At 43.1% G+C, this 22,960-nt stretch overlaps 1 long non-coding RNA gene across 3 annotated transcripts in view; it reads left to right on the top strand.

Moving 5' to 3' along the window:
- Positions 1–21,086, top strand: part of LOC110396508 — a 95,155-nt gene extending 74,069 nt beyond the window's left edge. For 2 of the 3 annotated variants that reach the window (XR_002437012.1, XR_002437014.1), the window contains 6 exons: positions 4,859–4,922; positions 5,777–5,862; positions 6,555–13,314; positions 15,886–16,141; positions 16,642–16,780; positions 18,212–21,086. This is a non-coding gene — a long non-coding RNA (uncharacterized LOC110396508). The remainder of the gene's footprint in view (positions 1–4,858; positions 4,923–5,776; positions 5,863–6,554; positions 13,315–15,885; positions 16,142–16,641; positions 16,781–18,211) is intronic. The other variant, XR_002437013.1, reaches the window with a different exon arrangement.

The raw sequence follows: 22,960 nt of genomic DNA, 5'->3' as shown, positions 1-22,960 counted from the left end.
CAGCAGAGGGATGGATCAGAATGAAAACTAACGTGGAAAGCCACTACGGATGCTTAAAGAGAGAGAGAGGAAAGAAAAAGGCAGAGCTTGTGATGCAGCCCATCAGAACCAGGGCATGGATCCAGCTCCAGTGCTCTGTCCAGCATGCTCAGCAAAACAAATCTTCAGTGATGCTCGTGTGCACAGCATGAGAGCTGTTATACTGCTATATTTGGGGCACAGAGAGGGTAAAAAAAATCTTAAGACCGTTGCTAATTCAGCATCAGATCCTCCCTACCCTGTTGGCTCCAATTAGCTGTGCTTGAGCAGGATGCGCCAACTGGCAAGAGCCTGGTTTAGGATAGCTTATTTTACATATCATAAACTTTAGTTTTGACTTTTTTTTTCTCAGTGTTTCATTTTTCACCCCTTAGCTTCCAATATGAATTCTCAATAGGATTTTTTTTTTTTTTTTAAGGTGAGCTTATTTCACTAAAGAAACTTCTGAACAGGACAGACTTCAGCTCATTGTCCTTATTTTATGTCTTTTAAAGTGAGAGTCAATGGCAGGAGGCTCGATGCACATGCCTTAAATAAAACCCAGCTCTCTGTGAGAGAGCAGTTTCACAAGGAATGCATGAGGAAAGGAGAGCTTTGCTGGTGCTGATACATCTTGTTGAGTCAAACCCACAAACTTCCACTTAAATTCTACTCTGACTCACGTAATTGGGTAAAATGTGAGCGATGGTTTTACAGACGAGGGAAAGCAGAAGCAAATGTTCCTGGCTCGGTAAGAACTGAACACCACGGTATCAGCCAGGCAGTGTGGAGAGAAACAACCAGGAAGACCAAACAAACAACAGGGAGGATGACTCGTACCAGTATAGTGAACGTTGATGCCTCTTGCAGTACAATGAGCAGATCTACATCAAGGTAAAGTCTTTGCTCATGTCCTTGGCTTCTTCCAGCAACGTGCGGGTCTGAACCGCTTTGGCTGCGTGCTTGTAAAACAAACAGTTGCAAAGCAGAGAGAGAAAGAAAAAAGAACAAAGGTCCCCCCTTGTGAAAATCTCCAAGGATTAGCATTGCCAGAAGACAAAGAGCCCAGGACTGAGCGTCTGCCCCTGCCCTTGGCCTCGGGGAGGTCAGCTCAGCTTTCTGCAGCTCAGCTTTCAGCAGCTCAGCTTCCAGTCTCTAACACGAGGCACTGGGCAGTCAAAATTCCACTGACTGGAAGATCTGCTGATAAAGCCTGCTTAAAAAAGTATTATGCAGGCATTATTCATTAGTATTAGGGGATTAAAATTTTGTTGGTAATAAAAACTGTAGGACACAGTTCTGTTATGAGAAAGTAAGAATATTATTGAGGTCTGGTGTAAAGAGAGGTGCCAGCATATGAACTGCTTCTGATATTGATCAATAACCATCTTTCGCTGTAATTGTTCCAGTTTGTTTACTGCTGGGTATGTGAGTTATTGATCTTCTCTTTCTAGCTTCTTTGTGTTCTTCCAGTTTCTAATTCATTCCTGCTTCTTTTTCTCTTTTAAAGAGTTTAAATAAAAGCTTGAAAAGGATTATCAAAGTGAGCCTTGTGAAGAGATTGCTTAAAGTGACATTCATGCAAAAAAAAAAAAAAAGAAAATAATAAAAATCTATAGTCCTGATGGCTATTCTGACCTTATCAGTGAGCTGTCTTGTAAGAACAACAAATCAGAACAATTTATGTCCTGATAATGAGAAGCCCAGCATGGAGCACAACCACTCAGTGTTACTCAGTCCTCAGAATTCATGGTACCATGGGGTTCATCCTCACAGCCATCTCTCCTTTTTGTAGAAGTCTAACACCTTCTCTCATTTCTGTGCAGAGGGGAAGGCAGTGTCCACATTGTGAAATAACACCCATGCCTGAGAGTCTATCCAAAATGTCTTTGGCTCGCTATTGTAAATGCTGAAGTATTGTGGCCATCTGATGCCTTCTTAGCTGGTGGGAAGGCACTCTTCCCTCTTGCTTCACATTGCAATAGCTCAGGAGAGGGATTCTTGGGGTTGTAGAATAAGTGCAGTGTCAGACTTACTGGTGCTCAGCTACTGCAGCATGTTCAAATCAAAAAGAATTGGACATGCTTGGTGTAAGCAGCTGTAGTACTGCCACCAGAATATCCAGAAATAACTTGGGATCAGATAGATTTTCCATTTTGGAAACTACCTGTGTGCATTTTTCTCAGTAACAGAATTCATATTTACATTACCAAAGCTCTATTTCAGGTGAACAAAAGTGCTCTGTAGTATTGCAGATGATGCCAAGTTGTGTGGTACAGTTGACATACCCAAAGGATAGAGTGCCTTCCAGAGAAACCTGGACAGCCTCAAGCGGTGGGCCCAGGAAAACCTTGTGAGTTTCAACAAAGCCAAGTGCAAGGTCTGGGGGTACTGGTGGATAGCAACTGGACATGATCCAGCACTATGCTCTTGCAGCCCAGAAAGCCAATCATATCCTGGGCTGCATCAAAAGCAGCATGGCCAGCAGGGCGAGGGAGGGGATCCTGTCCCTCTGCTTTGTCCTGGTGAGGGCTCACCTGGAGCACTGCATCCAGATGTGGACAGTACAGGAGAGACATGGAGCTGTTGGAGTGCATCTAGAGGAGGGCCACAAAAGTTATCCCGGGGATGGAACACCTCTCTGCGAGGACAGGCTGAGAGCTGGGGCTGTGCAGAAGAGAGGGAAAGCTCCAGGAAGGCTTCCAGGAGACCTGAGAGTGGCCTTTCAGAAGTACCTAAATCAGGGCTGTAAGAAAGAAAGGAACAGACTCTGTAGCAGGGTCTGTTGTGAGAGGACAAGGGGAAATGGTTTCAAACTAGAAGAGGGGAGATTTAGACTGGACATAGAGAAGAAGTTTTTTACGATAAGGCTGGTGAGGCACTGGAACAGATTGCCCAGAGAGATGGTGGATGCTCTGTCCTTGAAGATACCCAAGGTCAGGCTGGATGGGGCTCTGAGCACCTGATGGAGCTGTAGATGTTCCTGTTCATTGCAGGGGAGTTGGACCAGGTGGCCTTTTAGGGTCGCTTCCTTTCTCAAACGATCCTGTGACTATGATTTTCTTTAATCTCTTTGCTTGAACTGAACTTGCCTCTTTCAGAACAGCCCAACTTTCCTGCCTCTTTTCTCTTGGATCTCATTTCAGTGGAAAACCTTTGTAGTGGCTGTCCTCACCCTTGGCTTCTGCACTGTCCTGACCTACCCCTGCAGTCTTTATGCCTTCTTAAACTTAAACAGCAACAGCAGTACCTCTGGGTGGATAGACAGCCAGCAGCAAAGGTAGAAGCTGAGGCTTCTCGCAGATCTGGTGCAACCTACAAACGACAATGACCTTTTGCATAACAACACTTAAGAAAGATCCGATGGCATTAGTTTTCTGACACGCTATCTGAGAATGTCCTTTTGAAGTTGAATTTGAACAGGAATGAAGTGCTGTATGAATTACACTTTTCCTTTCTCACACCTCCCTTCTTGCCTTAGATGCGTCCCTTGGGTTTGTTTTGTGCCTTCCCACCTTGTTTCCCTGCCTCCTTTGAAAACTACTGCTTCAGCTGTCCCTTGGCCCTTCCATGGACATTCTCCACCACCTTCCTTTGAGAAAAGAGGGTATCCACTGCATTGTTGAGTCAGTATCCACTGATTGTATAATAGCACACTTAAAATAGGAGATGCCTTGTGTATATACTGTGTGTTCATGTGTGCCAGCTCCAGGATTGATAAGTAAAAGGGGAGGCATGAGAATCGGGGGGAAAATGGGCTACCAACACAATTCAAGCCTGATTCCTTTAAGCACTAAGGCTTATTATCTGTATCTGCCCATTTTTTAAGCAATTTCTTTGATGCATCTAAGTGACAGTGCTCTAAAAAGCAGAAGACATATTTAAGATACTTGAAAGAGAATTTAGGGGTCTTAAGTTTTTTATAAGCTTGCTGATCAAATGATGAATATGCCCATCACTGAACTTCTGGCATTTATCTTCATAACTTTATCAAGGCCTGATAGCAGTAGCCTTAAGAGTGCCCCTTTTCCTTTCTCCACTTTCATCCTTATCAGCAGGTATTAAAATGGCCTGTTTCCAGACTAGAAAAATATATGTCATGTAATATATCTGTGGTTTTCTAAATGGCTTGCACATCTCATTAACTTAATATTTTTTCCATTGGTCACTTTAGATTTATTACTTTCAAACCATAATTTTTTAAATTTAATTTTGACCTGGCATTACCCTAAAATTAAATTCTGATCTACCCTCCACCTGAAATGGTCTGGGGAGGAAGCCATTTTGCATTACATTATCATCCTATCGAATTTAACTAATTTAAAGGTGACATGAATAAAATATTCATTAAAAGTACAGTAGCCGTTTGTCTGTGATCTTTAGCAGTGTCCCCATTAACTTTCAGTTGGCTCCCAGTTGCAAATAGCAACCTCTCTTTCTAAGCCTTTCTGGAACAACTTTGATTTACATGAAGAATGTAGCCTGTCTTCTTGCTCTCTTACCCACTATTTGTTAAACTACCTTTTTTATTTCCTGGCTCTGAGCTAAAACGATTCTGAAGCCTGAAGTACAGATGCACTGATGTATTAATGCAGAGAGATATTATGACTTTGTCAAACTTCTTTAAACAAAGAAAAAAAAGGTCGACACCAAAATGACACCAAGTTGGGAGGGAGTGTTGGTCTGCTGGAGGGTAGAAAGGCACTACAGAGGGACCTGGAGAGACTGGATCTGTGGGCCAAGGTAAACCATATGCGGTATGGTTAGGTTGCGGTTGGACTTGATGATCTTGAAGGTCTTTTCCAACCCGAGCAATTCTGTGATTCTATGATTCTTGCAGGAGTTGTGCTGCACTGTGCTTGGGAAATTCCTACAACTGGAGCACACTGTTCCTTTCCTCTCAGGTAACTTATTCCATATGATAAAGCAGTGTGGCATTTTAAAAGAAGATTATTACCAAAATTTGAGATGTTTTAGCCTAGGGAAATGAATAAACACTACCGAATAAATTGTCTTTTCTTTAGAACAAGAGTGATACATAAAATGGATTTGTAGTCAGTCACATTTGCCAATCTGTTTAAAAAGATAAATCGTCTTTCACAAATACACAAGAATACTTCCTCACACTTCATTAACATACAGCAGTTACTGCTGTTGTAAGGTGATGATTTCTGATCTTTGAAATAGAATTCCTTTATACTGCAAGGAAAGAAAATCCAGTATTATGGCCTAGTCGTATGAACGTGCAAAGCTCCATGCCTGGACCTTGCATTTGGTTCTGCTCTCAGGAATGAGTCTAGCTGCCATGTTTTGCATCTGTAACCAGAGCAGCTCTGTGCCAGCTGGATTCAGAGATGATACAAATGGGGATCATTCAGACTTCAGTGGAGCTGTGCTGATTTATCCTGGGTAAAAGTCCTGTACAATTTTATAGTAGAATACAGGAAGAAGGTATTCTTCTTTAGAATTATTTTTTTCATAGCTGGAAATATCTCATACGTAAGTTTCTATTAAATAATAAGCAGAAATAAAAATTCTGTTGGGCATTTGAAACTCAGTTTGTGGCTCACAGGAAGCACTGGATGCTTGGAAATGCTTTATTCTCCAGTTAGAGGCACAGTGTTATAATGGTACAATGGAATCATAAATAACTTGTGCACACTCTGATTTTGCCTTATTGGTTGTGAAATGATGGGATAATTTCAGGGGCTTTTTTCCTTAGAGATTCTTATGTAAAGTATTTTCCTCTTTTCCAAAGTTAATAACCAAAATCCGTTGATGCCACTGGGATGGAGATGTGGTCCATATTACAAATACTTGTCATTCTTCTTCCCCTTTAAAATTGTGAGTACTCTGGATTGCTTTTAATTGAAATTCAACATTTCTTTCTTCTTTAGATCTTCGTGCCTGTAGCTTTAAAGATTTATTAAACCTTGGAGTATTTTAAAAGTAATTTTAAAAATCTGTTCAACTTTATATATAATTTGAAGAGTAATAGTAATATGTTAATAATGTCAAAAATGATTCCACACAGTCCGGTGCCCAGGCCTACATTCTGAAAACTATCAGGCTGAAAGCGTAGGATAATTTGGGTTAATCCCAAGGAAGCTCTCACGTTTTCACTCAGCATACCTGGTCTAGAAGCATACCTAGCTTCCTTCCTCTACAGTCATGCCTGAATTGTGTGTATAGTATTGAATGCAAGAACACGATGTGATGGGTGATCCTCACTGTGAGGTGTTGAGTTTTAATGGTGTTGATACTTTTAGTGTAGGAATATAATGATCACCATTTGCACATTACTAAGAAAGAAGCTACGGCCCCAGTAGATCTTTTGTATATTCATAGATAAATTGAATATTCTTTTGCCAGTTAATCCAGATTCTGCAATAATCAGTACTAAGGCTGCCGTGCAAAGGTAGCAGCTATGTGCTGTTCAATAAGACACGTGGCGTATTCGCTCCAAAATATCAGCTACTCTTTTAACTAGTGGCTGTTTTACATCTGCATTCATTTAATCTCATTTTATCTTGCAGATGGGACGGTGGACGTGCATCTGGTCCTGGTTATGAGTGTTGGCCTCCTGTCTACAGCAGATACAAGGTGGAGGGATTGGGGCCATGTGAGTTAGCAGCCCTGGAGAGCTCAGCAGCCACAGGGTACAGCATGGACCTAACTCTGAAGACTTGCATCAAATAGAGAGCTGCAAATCTCATCTTCATCTGTTATCATGGTACTGCATCATGCTTTCAGCCAGGCTCTAACACTGTGCACGCAGGTCTGTAGTACATGGGTGTCTTCCTGAGGACGTGCTTTGGTTTGTACCACCAGTGCTTACCTTGTCAGTTTGCATAGGAGATAAGCAGAGCATCTCTTAAGGCAGGAGTCACTGGAGAACTTGAGTGGCATGGCTGGCCAAATTTTGTTCCCCTTAAGAGGCAAATACCAAAGTCTTTCTACTGCCAAATGTTGGCAAAGCTCAGCTAGCTCTGTGCGTACTGATGAAGTGCCCTGTTGATATGGGAGATAGGCAAGATAGGGACCTGAGCTAATAAAAATCTTTTTACGGACCTACCAGAAGCTTTGCTATCATTTTAGTGAACTACACAAGAATAACTCAGTCAGAGAGCTCTCACATTAAAAACAGAATGATAAAAATCAAAGCAAAATGTCCTGGCATGAATTTAATACCCTTGACGGTTTTATTCAATTTCTCAAGAAGTCTAGTGAGTACACAAAAAATCAAAGTTAAAGGTACATCAAATTTATTCAAGCCAATACAAGATTAATGAATTGAGAAGACACATAGCTTGAAAGTTTCCTTAGGGCCATCCAGACAATCTCTGCCCAAAAATGCCAAAGGGTTCACAAAAGGTGCAGCAGCAATTGCAGCAGGACTCTGAGTGGAGCAAAAATTTTTCATACTAACTTTTGCTTTTCGTATCTTTCTTGAACGAAAACATAAAGCCCTGGAAATGGATATTTTTCATGCTATAGCAGTGACAATTTATGGATCCAATAATTTCTCAGATGCTACTTGAAAAATGTTTCTTTATCCAGAGGTTAACTCCTTTAGGAGTACAAATCTTTAAATGTTCTTACTTGCTCTATTAGTTGGTACAACTAGATTCACCACAGTTATAAATCTCTCAATTTTCTAGTCTGTAACAGAATAATCCCCGAAATCTCATAGGTACAAATGGAATTGCTAATTTTCAATAAATCTGCAGTAACAGGTAATAGTGTCATGGTTCCCAGTTCCAATCATTTTTGCAATAATGAATGAGACTATAGAAGAGTCACTTTTGGCCATAAAATCTACTGTCCAGGGCACATATTTTAACCCCCAAAGCACTTAACCAATTTCCCTCCCTTTGTTGTTGTCACTGTTGTACCACAGCATGTCGTCCTGATGTAAGATCAGGGCCATTTTGGACATTGATTTGGACATTGGACATTTGGAAATTGAGAATATTTCCAGCCTTACAGTGTTCAATATGGGGCTACAAATTCAGGCTGTTTGCATGAACCTGTAGATAGGTGCAGTTCACCTGAAACCTCCCCGGTGCCCAACCCCAAGCCTGAAATCTGACTTTAAGGTTAGATGAACACTGCGAATGTTGATGACCCTTTTGTGCCGAAGAAAATTGGTGCTGTCATCTCTGGAGGCTCTGAAAGCATCTGCTCAGGTGCCCGCTGCTAAAGGGTGTGCGGGACTACTTCATTCTAAAATGCACCAGAGAGGCCATGAGGTTTTTGGCATTCCATCCTGCTTAACCCACTGGCTCTCTTGGGGTGCTACAGGCAGAGGCTATGTTGACTTTGGGAGCATCACATTCTGTAGGCAGATTGGCCCAATTCAGCATGATTGCAGAGTGTGCAGTCCAAAACTCATCTTACAAAGACTTGGATGGTGGATGTGGTAGTAACTTTAAATCACTAAACTGCTCACAGTCATGTAGCTAGCTAAATACCTTGCTAGTTTATACAACCAAATGCAAGCATACATCTTCACAGAAACAAGCTGGGAATGGATATAAGGACCTGGAGAGCTGTAGACACTTGTCCAAGATGTTAAAAATGGCTCTGAGAGTAGAACCCATATCTCTGAAGTCCCAGTTCAGGGATCTGCCAACACGGGTTTGACTTTCAGTGCCAGCAAAATAACGCTGAAAAATATTAAATCAGTTAGAAACTTGCCAAACGAAAAAGTTATATTAACAAAAAATGTTTCTTTGAGCTTTATTGATTTTCAGCTCTGGGTGGAGGAAACTCTCTAGACAGACATTTGAACGCATTATTGTCTTCTATTTACTCTGCAGATATACCTAGTATACTTTATGAGATGAATTCAGGAGGAAAAAGGCCAATTAAAATCTGAATCTCATGCAGTTAAAGATTAGAAAAACTCCATATTTGTTACATTCAGCTTTAACGATAACAGCCAAGCCACAAGAGCATCTAAACCTAGCTCTAAATCTTACACACCACATGCTTTCTCTGCACATGATGAATTGGTTTAAGCTTCACAAAGTGCACAAACAACTACCTTTCAGTTAAGACATCTTTGTGAATCTTACAGTTGTTTGACAAGGGATAAATGGTAGATTAGGAGCTGGTGTCATAGAATTACAGAACAGCTTTGGCTGGAAAGGACCTAAAAGCCCATGCAGCCCCAAGCCCTGCCATGGGCTGGTTGCCACCCACTAGATCAGGCTACAGTTGGCCTTCAGGCTTCAAGCGCTCGCTGCGGGCTCGTGTCAAGCCTTTTATCCACCAGAACCCCAGTACCAGACAAAAGAGCTCACTATGTTGGAGAGATCAAGATTTTACACTGTTTTCCTTCAAAATACATTCGTCTGTTAGAACTGATACATGATAGGTGTACTCAAGAAGAAGTTGGCCAAGAAGCCAATCACTGTTAGACACGTACCCAACACAGAACGTGGGGGATGATGTGGCAGCTGTCCTTCAGCTGTGCCATCCAATATGAACTATCATGTCACCCTGCCTCTACATTTTCACGAGCAATGAAAATGTGAACTTTTTGCTTCATGAAATGTTCTGTTTATCTACATCTGCGCTTTTACCAAAGCTTTCTAATATTCTTGAGCTCTTGCCAGGATGCCCGAGGTAGTCGTTTGAGCTTTCTGAGGTTTTTCTCAAAATGTTGACTCATTTTACATGCAATATCCAAAGGATTAAGTATCATCAGTACAGCAGATACTGAAATATATTTATAGGGTAACAGACAACAGAAAGGCCAGACCTCATGTACTCCTATAGACTTATGCTGATTTCACCGTGCTTCATTTAGCTGTCTAGTAGTTTCATGGGCAACCACACACCATCACACAAAAACACTTAGTTAAAAGGCATTTTATTTAACATGCATTTCTCAGAAAAGGCACTGGAGATGTGTGAAATAGATTTCGTGTTGCACTGGGAGCACATATGGGAAACAGCACACAACATACACGACTGTGGGAACCACAGTGAAATATTCACCAAATGCCATTAGACACAGATCTCTTCCCTCTCAAGTGAGCAAAGCCCCACGTCCTCCCCCATTTATCTACTGTGACAGATGTCTGATGTATGTCCTTGAGCAAGGATGAAAATGAGATGTCCTTAAGTACTGTTTAGACTTCCACTGAAATCTTTATAGGGGGTTATAGGACTTTTGTACAGGAATTACAAGAGGAGCAGGATTTGCAAGGGTGCTGCTGAGACAATGTGGGCAAAGTACTGGAGGAAAGTGCAGGGAAAGCAGCACAGCATTGCCAGGTGCATGGAGGATGCTTGGTCGGGAGCCTGGAAGGAATTTGGGAATGCAGTAGCTCAATCAGTGCTGCATTTAACAGGCTCATTACAACTAGTAAATATTTCAGAAAGTGGAGGAAAACATCTGTCTAGCATTCCAGTCGCTCACTTTTCAGTACTACAGGCTTTGCTTGAAATGGTAATTCAAGTTGGAACATCAATGAGCCTTGGGTAATACTTTCCAGTGGGAACCAGCCAGCCCAGCCTCTGGAAGGAGAAGCTGGCTTCAGTACTTGCACTAAGGGTCTGTTAAGAAACTCTATCTGAACTTGCTCTCGTTAAACTTTTGCAGTGCACTTGTATGCTGCTGAAGTAAGCATGATAACTGATCTCTTCTTTAAAACTCCATGCCATATCTGAACTTTCTGCATATGTAATATAGGCAATGAGATTTTTTTTTTCTGTTATGTTCTTGAAGAAGTAGAGTGTGGCTTGAACAATTCAGGCAGTTGTGTAACTTGTCCATTTCTGTTTGCTTCTGAAAGAAAGGACAGATCTTTGTGGAAATAAGAAGGATTCACATTACTTCTTTTGTGGAAACACGTTAAAAATGGCACTGATTAATAGGCTGGCAATTGTAATAGAAGGCTTCCAGGTCCTTCAGAACATCTTCTAGAAGCTGCTCCTCAGGATAATGTCATCATTTAAAAAAAGAAGAAAAAAAAAAAGAAACATACAGATGTCTTTTCACCTCCTATCCACCTGTTAAACAAACTTGTCATTTCTACAGCCAATTCGGGAAAGGAGTTATCAGATCCTTTCCTTGGAGACCTAAGTGTAACCCTGCAGGTCTCTGGGGTCAACCTCATACCTTCTCAGAAAAGCTCCCTGCACAATTTTGATAGTCACGGCAGTCATTATCAACCAGCTTGGCATGGGCCTCTAGGGTTTTCCCATTGAGCAAGGTCTGAACTGTGCTGCCCATGCCTTCTCTCACCAATTATAAGTTCCGTACAGTTTTTTAAAAGACTGCAAAAACATATCAACATCATTCCGTTCCTTGTAATGAGGAAGCAATTTTACCTTATTATAACTGACTAAATATGCATGGGCTGACCCAGTAGGACCCTCATTCACCCTTATTCTTTCCCTCTGGAAATCATATTCCATTTTCATCGTTTCCATTTCAAATTTTTCTTCCTCTCCATCCTTTCTCTGCTCTCTCTCTTGATCCCATTCTTGTTCCAGCTTTATCTTTTCCATGCTGAATTGTCACTCTCCACACTCCTGCTCTCATTACAACTTCCTTTGTATTTGGTGCCTGCTCATTCCCATTTACAGTTGCCTTCCCTTTTACCTTGTGCCTTTATATCATCAGCTTAGCACCTATGCACCTATTTGCTGCTCAGACTCCCCTGCATAGCTTCAATTAGTTGACAGGTGTCATTAATGCAGTTTCCTGCCTCCACCCTGCTGCTTCAAAACATTAAGAAGCAGGCTGCTACTGGGAGAAAGCACGGGAGCAGCGGGCTGGGTGTGTGTCCCTGCGTGGCTGTGGTGGATGGCTGCCTGTATGCTTCCAGAAGGGAGCTGGTGCTCAGCAAGACTCACCAGCTCTTCCATCATACTCTCAGGGTGAGCCTGGGCACCCACTTCTCCAAAAGTAACTCCCACTCAAGCTCCTCTGAGAGCTCCTAGTGTGGAACAGAACCCTTTTCTCGTGTTTGTGAAGAGCTCTGGCTCTGAAAACCCCAGTCTGGGCTGTGAGGAAATGTGTAACTTAGTGAAAATCACTTTCCAGCCTTCCTAGTAGCAACCGTTGAGATTGCTCAGCAGAGCATGTGGAAACCTGCTTTCTCAGTGACAAACTGCTGCACATTCTTCATGCCTATCATGCCTGAGGGCTTGGCATGAGAATGAGGTAGGTGATGCAGAATAAAACAAGGAGGTTGTTAAATGCCTCAGAAAAACCATGCCCCGAAAAGCGCTCTAGGCCATAGTGTCAAAGATGAGAGACACATCAGAGCTGTGAATCCCAGTGACCACTGGAGGTAGCTCCCAGCCAGTCCCAGGTTGGCCTCGGTCATTCATCTACAGAAATGAAAACAGCTCCAAGAGCTGTATCTGGGATGAGCTGAGGGTTGAAACAGCGCAGCATCTGATTTATATAGCATGAAACAGAAAGGGACAGATGGTTCCTGAAGCCCAGGAGTGGTCCCGCACCACCAGACATTCCTGGCTGCTCGGGCCCTGCCCAGTAGGGTGCTGGGTTAAACCCACAGGTTATGATGGGCAGTGAAGAACTGACAGAAGTGAGGTTGAGCGAAGCTGCCCAGGTATTTGTACAACCTGTGGCTTCCTTTCCTATGCACAGAAGATTACCTGTTCCCGTTGACCTAAGTCTCTTTTTCAGCAATTTACACCCTGTACGAATCCCCAGAGATGCACAGGTATCCCTTGTCTGTTGACGTTTCAAAAACATCGCTCTCCTATTGACATTTGAAAAACACGACGTGCAGGCTTGTTTTCATATGCAGAAAGACCTCTTGCTATCTGCGACCTTTCTGCAAAAGGTGAGTAGCACCTTGGCTGTAGGTGCAGGAGATGGGAAAATGCAACTGGAGAGGGAAAGCATTGGACACCTCTGCAACGTGACTCAGCTAACGGCAGTCAGCGCTCCCTCCTGGTGCAGGAGATGCACCGTGCAAGGGACACAGCACCATGGCTTCTGCAGGGCTCCTGGTGAGTGACTCTTGTCCTCAGCCTCCAACAGGGCATGGCACTCTGTGTGCATCCTCCTTGGAGGAGTTCAGCCGGGGAAAGGAAGAACCTGGATATTTCCTTGTATTGATCTACATTTGTGTTCATACATGCAGGGAAATTCTTTCTGTGCAAGCAAGCTGAACTAACAGAGCCAGTGGCGTGAGCGTTTCTTAACAGCTTCTTCTTATCATCTGTCTCTTCTTAAGATGCATTCTGCTGTGCTACACGTTTAGCTCTGTCTGCTGGAGAACTAGCAAAGGTCAAATGAAGGTGAGAACACTTCATTCATAATTTTTATGAGTTATTCAGACCCACTGTATCATTACCCCTCGGGAACATATGTTTTCTGATAGCAGTTTAGAAAATATTCAGCGCATCTCAACAATCTCTCATAAGCAATACAGTTCAGCTGTCACACTTTGTCATGTGGCATCAGGCTGTGTAGTGTGGTGAATTCACTGTAGAGTCATATACTGCAGCCATTTGAGAACCCATTCGGATCATTTCTGCATCTCTGAATGTAATGGTACACGATGTTTCTCGCTAGAAGCCATAAGTATTTTAGTATATTCCCATCTGAGTTAAGATTTAAAGGGTTTCATAGAAAATACTTACTCATCCCTCTCCTACTAGTTTTAAGTGTCTCTGAGACAAGTATGTTAAACATAACTTTGGATTAAATTCAGAAAGCTAAACGTTCTAATGGTCCTGTCTCAGGCTGATGAGCTGAGTGTTTTACAAACTCCCTTTTGTGTAGTGCTGGGGTAGCTGTACCTACAAAATTATCTGAGGTTGGGATTTCTCTTAGGTGGTCTCAGGAAACTCTGCATGTAATGGTTCACTATTTAGAGGTGAAGCAGGGGCAGGGAGGAGAGGGATTACCCCACCATCATACTCTGGGGTCTTGCAGAAGCAGAAAGAAGAGACTCTATTATTTCTCATTAGGGTCTTACTAGCTTTTCTGCAGGAAAACATGAGCACGGAGCAAGGCTCCGGTGTTTCCTCCTGCACTGTCCACCCCTTCATAAAGTTACACGTAACCCAGGCCAGTATGCAAGGATATCAACATCTCAGCTAGCAGTGAAGTTCGATTCAATTAAACCTGTGTTCGCAGCTGCCATCCTGATGGGTGCATTGTCACTCAGTTTCTTGGGAGCAACATCAAGCCCTCATACTCGCGGGCTGTAAGGTAGGGCTGATGTGTTCTCAGTCTGGTTTCCTAGCACAGAGCTCCATGTTGAATATGGCCCCAGTCCATGATACCTCTTGTACGGTGGTGTCCAGCAGATTCCAAGCAGCCCCTGTGTCTGTCCCCACAGCGGGACGTTCACTGCAGTGTGGGTGAGCTGAAGGAACCATTAGTTTCCTTCTCTGCCCCTGCTGAGTATACACTGGAGAGCGATGACTCTAGCTGAAGTTTTCCAGACTTCCAAGAAAATCCACCTTTATCCCAGCAATTACCACGATGCAAAAAAAAAAAAAAAAAAAAAAATGAAACGGTGAGAGTTTACTGCCTCATTTAAAAACATCTGTTTGGCAAGATGAGTTTTATTATGGTTGCACTAGCAAACAAAAGCATAAAGGACTGGGATTGTGGGTTCATCATGCTGTGCTGCTGGTGATCGTACCAGTCACTGCTCCACTTGCAAAGCAGGTGGAAGAGCAGGGATACTACATTTCTTGGAATGGCTTGGTGGCTTTTCTTGCCTTACTTGCTAATTACAGCCTCACAAATGCTCGAAGCAAGAAGAATAGAGGCTCTTTCCTCTGTCATCCCAAAAAGGTTGGCCTTAAACATAATTCTTTGCATATTTCCAGGCTGCACTGTGCCAGCTCTGTGGGGTCCCACACATGCAAAAGTGCTTTGCTTTATGACGAGCAGATTACTGAACCTCAGCAGACTCTTGGTTTCCCAATCCCCTGCTGAATGTTATGAGATTTGCAGAAAAATGAGCCAACATATAAGGTGCTATTTTGATTCTGGAGCGAGAAGAAAACCTTTCTAAGCCATCCATTCAAACGCTTAACTGCATGTGCTTTTCTACTGCCACCTCATCAGTAGCAATTTGGAAACTGTAACCACAAAATAACTAGCAGGCCAAGTACGTAACTGGCATATCTAAATGATCTCAAACCTCTGGTTTCTATAGCTTCTAATAACCTAATAAATGGATTTTTGGTACTGGGCTAAGTACAGTCATATATAATTGCCGTTATTCTCACATTAAGCTGCAGGGAAGTGGCAAACCCAATTAGATTAAATCCTACCACGTCTCCCTGGGAGTTGCGGTAGACATTTAAGCAGAGAGACACGTCACTTCCACAGACCAATTTGCTTGTACCTGTCTGCTTAGATTTATTGTGATTTGTCCTTGTTGTTGTGCATGTTTATTTGCAGAAGCCTGCTCCAGCTGCAATAGACATTGGTGTAGTTTGGAGCATTATTTTTAATTAGCTGGGTTCAGCTTCTAGTAAAATGCTTCAGTTGCTTCTGTGCTACTAATGGAGTGTGGAAAATAAGTCTTGTTGCTCTCAGGTTTTGTTTTTTTTCTGGTTATGGTGGTAAGGGAGGAGGTAACCTTCCCATGCTCTGGTGCAGAGGTCTTCTTGCCACGAGCCTCACAACACAGTGCAGACAGCAGAGAGAGAACACTGTGACCAGATTTTCCTCATAAGCCTGCTTTACTCTGCCTTCCAAAACCCATGGGCACAGTTCTGTACTGTGCTCTACCTTTGTGTGAAGGAATAGCAAAACTCTTCTCCTTTTCTCCGTGCTTGTGTAAGTGACTGCATGAGGACAAACGTGGGGGGGCTGAGAACAACTGATTATTTATTTTGCAGGAAAACATCTCTCAGAGAAATGTTACCGGACAAGGAGGTACCATACAGAACACCTCTCTTCTTTCAAAGATTACAGATTGACAATGAAGACCCTGGTTCCAAGCTTCTGCAAGGCCAGGGCTGCCCACTACCGACAAATCTTGCTGTTAACACAAGCAAGTATAAAGCCCTGAAGGGCTGAAAGTGCTGAGTTTAGAATACACCTTGCTGCAAACAGTCGTTTCTCCTCTCCTTCTTCAGCTGAGGATGCAGCCATGTGAGTGACCCCTCGTCCATCCACAAGGCTTTCATTGTGGGCAGTGATTTTACAAAACTGGAGCACTTCTGCAGGGAAGGAGGGCAGCCAGCTCCCCCCAGCCCCCAGCAGACATCACTGAGCATACTGGGTGTCCATGGGAGCTCTGTGCACGTGGGCCTGAGTCCCAGGAGGGGTATGAAGGAGGAGGATTTGCTCGTGCTGCTGTGCTGGAGCTGTCTGCTAGGGGCTGGGCTCAGGGAGAAGAGTAGATGGCAGTGGGGATGATGGCTGCTGCACGCAGGTTGAACATCTGGGAGCAGGGCCAGGGAGTGTGCGTGAGGGTGGCACGGTGTACATGGTGCAGCTGGGGCAGTGCATAGCATGAGGTTGGACATACAGAATGGGTAAAGGCAGGAAGGAAAATGAGGGATGAGCAAATGGAAATGTAGAGTCTTGTGACCCTATTTGCTCACTGCAAATGTACTGAACATGTTCCACTTCTAATCCAACCCTTACAGCTCTTCCTGCTTGCTATACCGTCTTCCATCAGTAGTTTCCAGGAGAGCACAGAGAGCAGGATGTGCCCATCACACCTTGCTCTAAACTGACTGGAAGCTGTGGTGAACATCAAAGAAAAAAGCCATGCTGTGAACGAACGTAAGTGCTATGGATGGTGTATAGGGCAGTTACAGCCCTATAGAGAAGTTACAGTGACAATTATCTGCAAGATAAGACAAATGAGAAATTTTCTCTCCCTTTACCTGGTCGCATCAGTGGTTATTTAGATACCAATAACAGCAAGCCTGGGGGAGCACAATTGCTCTGTTATTTATATCTGCCTTGTGAACTACTGGGACCAATATGACGGCCTGAAAAACAAGTCAGAAGGTATTTATTCAGTCGCCTGTTCTATTGATTATTATCAAACAAGAACTCATAATTTTGCACAGTGAGAATTTTATGACTGCAGTGATGTGAAGCATGTCTCTGTGCTTAGAAACCAAGCTGCTTATTTAATTAAGTACTTCTGGTTGTTTGGATTTAATAATTCTAATTAAATTGTTATGGTTATGACTTGCATTGTGATTATGCCCACAGTCTCAATTAAGATTATAAGAGGTCCTTACAAGCACATGGATTGCCTTCCTCAGAGTGATTAGCAATAAGAGATTGGAAGGACCTATGGGTCATCAGCCCTGGTAGCCTGGGTGTTTCAGGGACCATGCTGAATACACCAAAGCCTGACAGTCTCTTTGGCCACAAGGAATGATGGGTAGAAAGTGAGGAGTAACAGCAACGCTAACAAAACCTGCTCTGTTCAGGCTAGCAGCATGCACAGATTGATACTCCTGCATCTTCAGAAATATTTAAAGGAACATCTCAACTGTAAGAGGACTTCACAGGGGCGTTCTGGTTTTGTTTTGGTCTGGTTTGGTTTTATTCCCAAACAGTGCTGAGCACAACCACCTTCCATTGCCCTGTGGCTGTGAAGTGTTTGTGAAAAGACATGTGGCTGCCTAAATGAAGAGAGAGTACTCAGCTTTTGACACTTGCACTTGAAGATTGCTGTATACTGAAATCGTTACCTTTAAACATAGAATCACAGAATCATTAACGTTGGAAAAAAACACTAAGATCAATTAGTCCAACTGTAAACAAACATATTACAGGAACTGTACTTAAAATGTGCTGCTAGCTTATTGTAGAGTATCCAGCATGACTGGAAACTGGTGTATTTGAGTGACAATTGTCAGCTGCTATCTGGCAGGCAGATATTGGGTTTAAAACCCGTTTAAATCCATTATTTGTATGGAAGTAATCACCTGTTGGGTTTATATTAGTAGCCTTGCATCCTGGAGGCTTGCCAGGGAAGGATTCTCCAGGACCAAGGGAGATATGTCACTCCTTTTGCTTTCATTGAGTTTGTTTGGGTTTATTTTTTGCTTTTAAAGATAGGCTGAGCTAGTGGTAGGAACTGTGTGTTCAAAAGGGAAAGCGAGGTGTGGCAAAGGTTATGGTCTGAATGCTGGCAGAGAGAGAAAAAAGTCTCCTGTACATTCTGTATTGTGGCTGTCAATCTGTCCTCAGGTACCTCACCTCGCCAAATGCCTTTTGAAGAGCAAACAGACAAGGAAGACCTCACGCCTGGCTCCATGGGAGGGACTGCACGTGGCCTGCGTTGCCATTACCCCTGGAGAGCTGCACATCCACTCTGCCAGGATTCACAGCCTGCAGTGCCATTAGCAGAGGGGTGCTCTGTGGCAGTCCCTGGGGACGGTTCCATGGCCAACATAATCAGGTGAACCTCTGCTCCTGGCCAGTTATGTGTATTAAATGAGTGACACAGAAAAGGTGCAGGATAGTAGAGAAATGCCCCAATTTTACATTCTTGATTGCCTTTGTGAAAAGGAGGCTCAGTAAAGCTATGGCTATTAGTAAATAATCAAGACTATTACTGATTAAGGTTTCTTTCCGATGTGAACTGCGCCTGGTTGAAATTACAATGAGTTTGTCCTCTGTGAGAAGGCTTCAGTCACATCCATCATCTCCACCGGACTCATGGTTCATAAAAGGCATCACTTGCTCTCTAAAGGAGGTCGTAGCAGACCAACCAGTGAGGCATTACTCCTCTGTCCCCTGGTTGGATACTTTTGCTTCCAAAGCAAAAGCTGTCCTCTGCAAACCTGCCCCAAAAGCTGTGTCTCAACACGGTAAGAAGCAACTCTCTTACTGAGCCTGAAGGACTCATCACAAACTCAGGTTGCTGTGGGGATGGCAACACAACCCTGCCCATCATTTTGTGCTTCCAAACACAATCGTTCCCATTTAGAAAGGAAAGGAGTCTGTTTGACATGCTGGTGGTCGCACGTAATGCAGATCAGTAAGGGTCATCTGCCCTTATGAAGCTTAATGGATTCCTGCACTTGCTACACAGAGGTCAATCTTTCTCCTAGTATATTTTTCCTGGATTATTGTTCATCTCTGCCTGTTTGTCGCTGGTGTCTTAAGTTACCTCCCAAGTTGTATCTCTGCAGGCTTGTTTGGCTTGTGTTCTGCATTGATTCTGACACAGAACGGCTTCCAGTGTTTTGGAATCCTTTTGCACTTGTCAAAATCGGAAACAAAATACAGGTTTGAGCACTCTGCACTAACCCATCACCCTGTTTGAGGCTGACAGCATGTTCAGAGCAAACAATTTCCCCCGCTGCATGAAAGATGGAATCTTTTTAAACAGTATTTTATGTCTGTCACTAAGTTCAGAAGTACTTTTTTGACAAGTGCCTGAAATACACTTGGTAGAGCTGATAAAAGCCACGCCAGCACTGAGAAGAAAAATCAGATGTAGGGGTAGGGATTGGAAGATACCATCTAGAAATATGACCAGGTGCTGTTTGACCCTGGGATTTCTGCATATGGAACTTATCTATTCATGCTCTAACTCTGCAGAGGTATATTGGAGGGAGAGGGAAGCTGATGGTAATGACAGATGACCCCTATAGCTCTTATTGATGAGGTTCTTTTAAGGGAGAACAGATTTTTCCAAGTGTTTTCCCGAGATAAGCCTTTAATGACAGTGCTGGGAACTGTCTGGTACGAAGACCACACAAATCTTTCTTAGAAACTGCTGTTTTTATGGCTGGTTATGTACCCTTGCCAAAAGGATTGCTTAAGATCCTGGAGTGTGTAAAGCAGATGTCAGGATACACGTTGTATGATTTAGGGAGGCTGTATTGCCCGCGTATTTACTGATAATTCTAAGAAACCTTAACATCTATAGAAAATGGGTTGATTGTTTTGCAAAACTTTTTATTTTGTACATTTTGTAGACGCGGGTGAATTTTTGGTTTGAGCAAAAACAGCTGCAAAACTGGCACCGACACATACCTACACCTATGTCACCTATCTGCTGCAGCACATGATGGTGTTATTTTCTTGTGCAGACCCACAATCCTGCTGTGTCAGCCTGCCCCAGGCAGCAAGCAGGTGCCTCTGCCAGCACACCTGTACCCTGTGCCTTCTTTACTCTCCCCAGTATCCAATTTTTTCCTCACTCCTTTTGGTGAAAAATTGTTTCTTCTCACCTGGTTTCCCTCCTCAGCTTCTTCTGTATCTCTGAATCTACTCTGGAAAGGCTTTTCCAAAGTCTGAGCTGCTTTCTGCATGATGTGTCCGAGATGCAGCCTTCGTTTTCCATCCACATATCAAACGTACATTTGTTTCTCACAGTTCCATGCCCCAGGTAGTACGGTACCTTTCCCTCTGACGCACACACATGGGTTTTCTTCCAGCTGCTATTAATCCCAATGTGCAGACTTTGTCTCCAAGCCTTTCACTTGGATGTTTTCTGATGTTTTTACGTATTTCCTACTCTAATTTCTTTTCTCTTGTCAGACTTGGAGCCCTTGTCTCACATACCAACACTCCTCTTTGAATCTGTCCTTCATTACTAAGAGATCGACTGCCACTGCCAATACCGTGTGAAGCCCCATTAAAATTTCAAGTACTTCATTGTTTCTTTCATCCCGTTACTTATTCCAAAGAGAATATCCCAGTGAAAAACTGCAGGCACTTTCAAAACGGCTTAGTCAGGACGCCCATGAAAGTTTCAGTGGTTCTTTTACCAGTGTCCTGGGACTGCCAGTGGAGCTGCTAGTGGGTTTCCCACTGCCATCCCAGAATAAAAGCTGACATGGGAAGGGTCAGGTTTGTTTCCTTACAGTACAGCGTCTCGGCCAGCCTGGGTCTAGGACTGGGATCTCCACCTGCTGCTGGGACGCAGATAATGGAAGCCCGCTGATTCTTTGCCTGTCTGGAAAGCCATTCATTCACACTGCCAAAATACAGTTTGGGTATTCATGTTCTTTTTAAGCTCTTCAAGCAATTCTAATAAAGCTCTCTGTTTTCTCTTAGCCGCTTATTTTCAGTATTTTATATCAGTATGGTTCATGTATGGCACAGCAGAATCAGATGTGAGGGTGAAGAAAGCTCTTTCCCTAACAGCTGCCTAAGATCTTTTTCAGCACGCAGAAATGGCAGGTAATATTGGGAGATTTGCTGGTTGGGTGTAGCAAAGCTGTGGACATCCATGGGGGAAGTTTTTTCCCTGATTATTTTTAGCTTTGCACTAAGATTTCTTTCTTATGAGGTCGTGCTTGAGATCATGCACTTTCTCCCCTGAACTGTTGACCGCTCTTAACATTATGACAACCACAGGCCACTAGAGGACTCTCTTTTCCATCATATTAAATAATACTCTGGTATCGCGCTCTGTTGTGGATTCTTTTAGACATATATTTTTACAAAGTGTACAAAAACACTCAGATTTAGAGAGTAACCAGGTAGGGCTCGGCCATTCAGCAATCAGCAACGGGTTCTGATCAAAGATGAAGTCCCCTAGGGAAAATCTGGTCTGAGATCCGCTGCCCTCTAAGCAGAAGTAATGTGTGAGCAACTCGGTCCGTCCCTCTGGATGAATATTTGATGTAATATTAGGATCCCGTCTTCAGTTCTGGCCTACACCATCACTTACTTGGTTGCGGGCTTTCCGAAATCTCGACTGACATAAGCCTGAGAGTTTGACGAGCTCTGAAGGTTTAATGACTTTTAAAACACTTTGCCATGAGTCTCGGAGAAGCCTGTCCCATCCCACAGCTGGCTGACCCTCTTTTCCCTCACTTGAAAGGTGCGCTGGGCTCGGCTTCTTTCCAAAGACAGCCCGATCGCTTTTCAAGATAAGCGGATCCTTGCTGCAATTTTGAAGGAAAGGAGCCAAAAACCGAAGCAGATTTCATCCCTTTGTTGTCTTCGGGCAGACGAGGGAAATCATCGCAATTCAGAGCCACTGTTTTTTTTGTTTTTTTTTTTTTTTTTTTCCCAAAACGTTTTTTCATGAGAACAATGCCACGTCAATCAGAGGCACTGTTTACCCAGCAGCTGGCTGGCCACTGCCCACCCAGCAATGAAAAGCATCCCTCTAATTGCAGCGAACTGAAAACTGCCAGAGGATATCTGGCTCCGGCTCTGCTTTTCAGCTGCAGCACTGCCCGTCAGACAGAGCCAGAGTAACACAGGCATTTGTGTAGGAGTTGCCATTCATCAGTGCAAAAGAATGAGACCAGCAGGATGGAAAACAACCAAAGTGCCCCACGGGTTCATAAGTCTAAGAGGGATTGCTTGGAATTTGCTCAAGTGAGCACAGAAACCTCCTGCTAATGGGAGGGTTTATTTTATAATCAAATGCCACACTGGAACGTCGTGCTCTTGTCCATGTACAATTTCTATGAAGCAAAGACGGCACTTTAAGAATATTTCTGCATGGTCTTCATGCAGCTAAAGATTTGTCTTCAAACAAATAACTAAGAGAGGAAAAGCATTAGCATTGGCCATTAGCAGAGCCTAGTAAAGCATGTAGGGAAACAGTCCGTTAGTGGCTTTGATGTTGGATGGTGCTCTACTGTTTAGTTCCATGCTTGTTTTTGAGGTTTGCTGGGTCTCTTCCCTAAAGCCTACCATTCTGGAAACCAATTTTAAAATTATTTCAGTGGGAACTTTTCTTAGATTTTTCTGAGCGGGGATTTTTGATAGGCTCTTCTTGAACTCGCTGGAATTCTGCAATAAGCTTCATTTTTTGTACTGAAGAAGGGCACAAGAAAAAGAAGAAAAATAGCAAAACTCACTTCTAAGAATTGAAAGCATTCACTGAATGTGATGCTTTGGCTTTATGGATAGATAAAGGTATTATAGCCCACGCTAGGTGTTTTTCTACTGAATTTTTGTGATGTTAGTGTGTGCTTACCCAATTTCTACCATTAAGAGAAAGTATTTTCATATTCTAGA

This window comes from Numida meleagris, chromosome 3 (assembly GCF_002078875.1).
Source record: "Numida meleagris isolate 19003 breed g44 Domestic line chromosome 3, NumMel1.0, whole genome shotgun sequence".
NCBI lineage: Eukaryota > Metazoa > Chordata > Aves > Galliformes > Numididae > Numida > Numida meleagris.
This window is presented reverse-complemented; position numbering and strand designations above follow the sequence as displayed.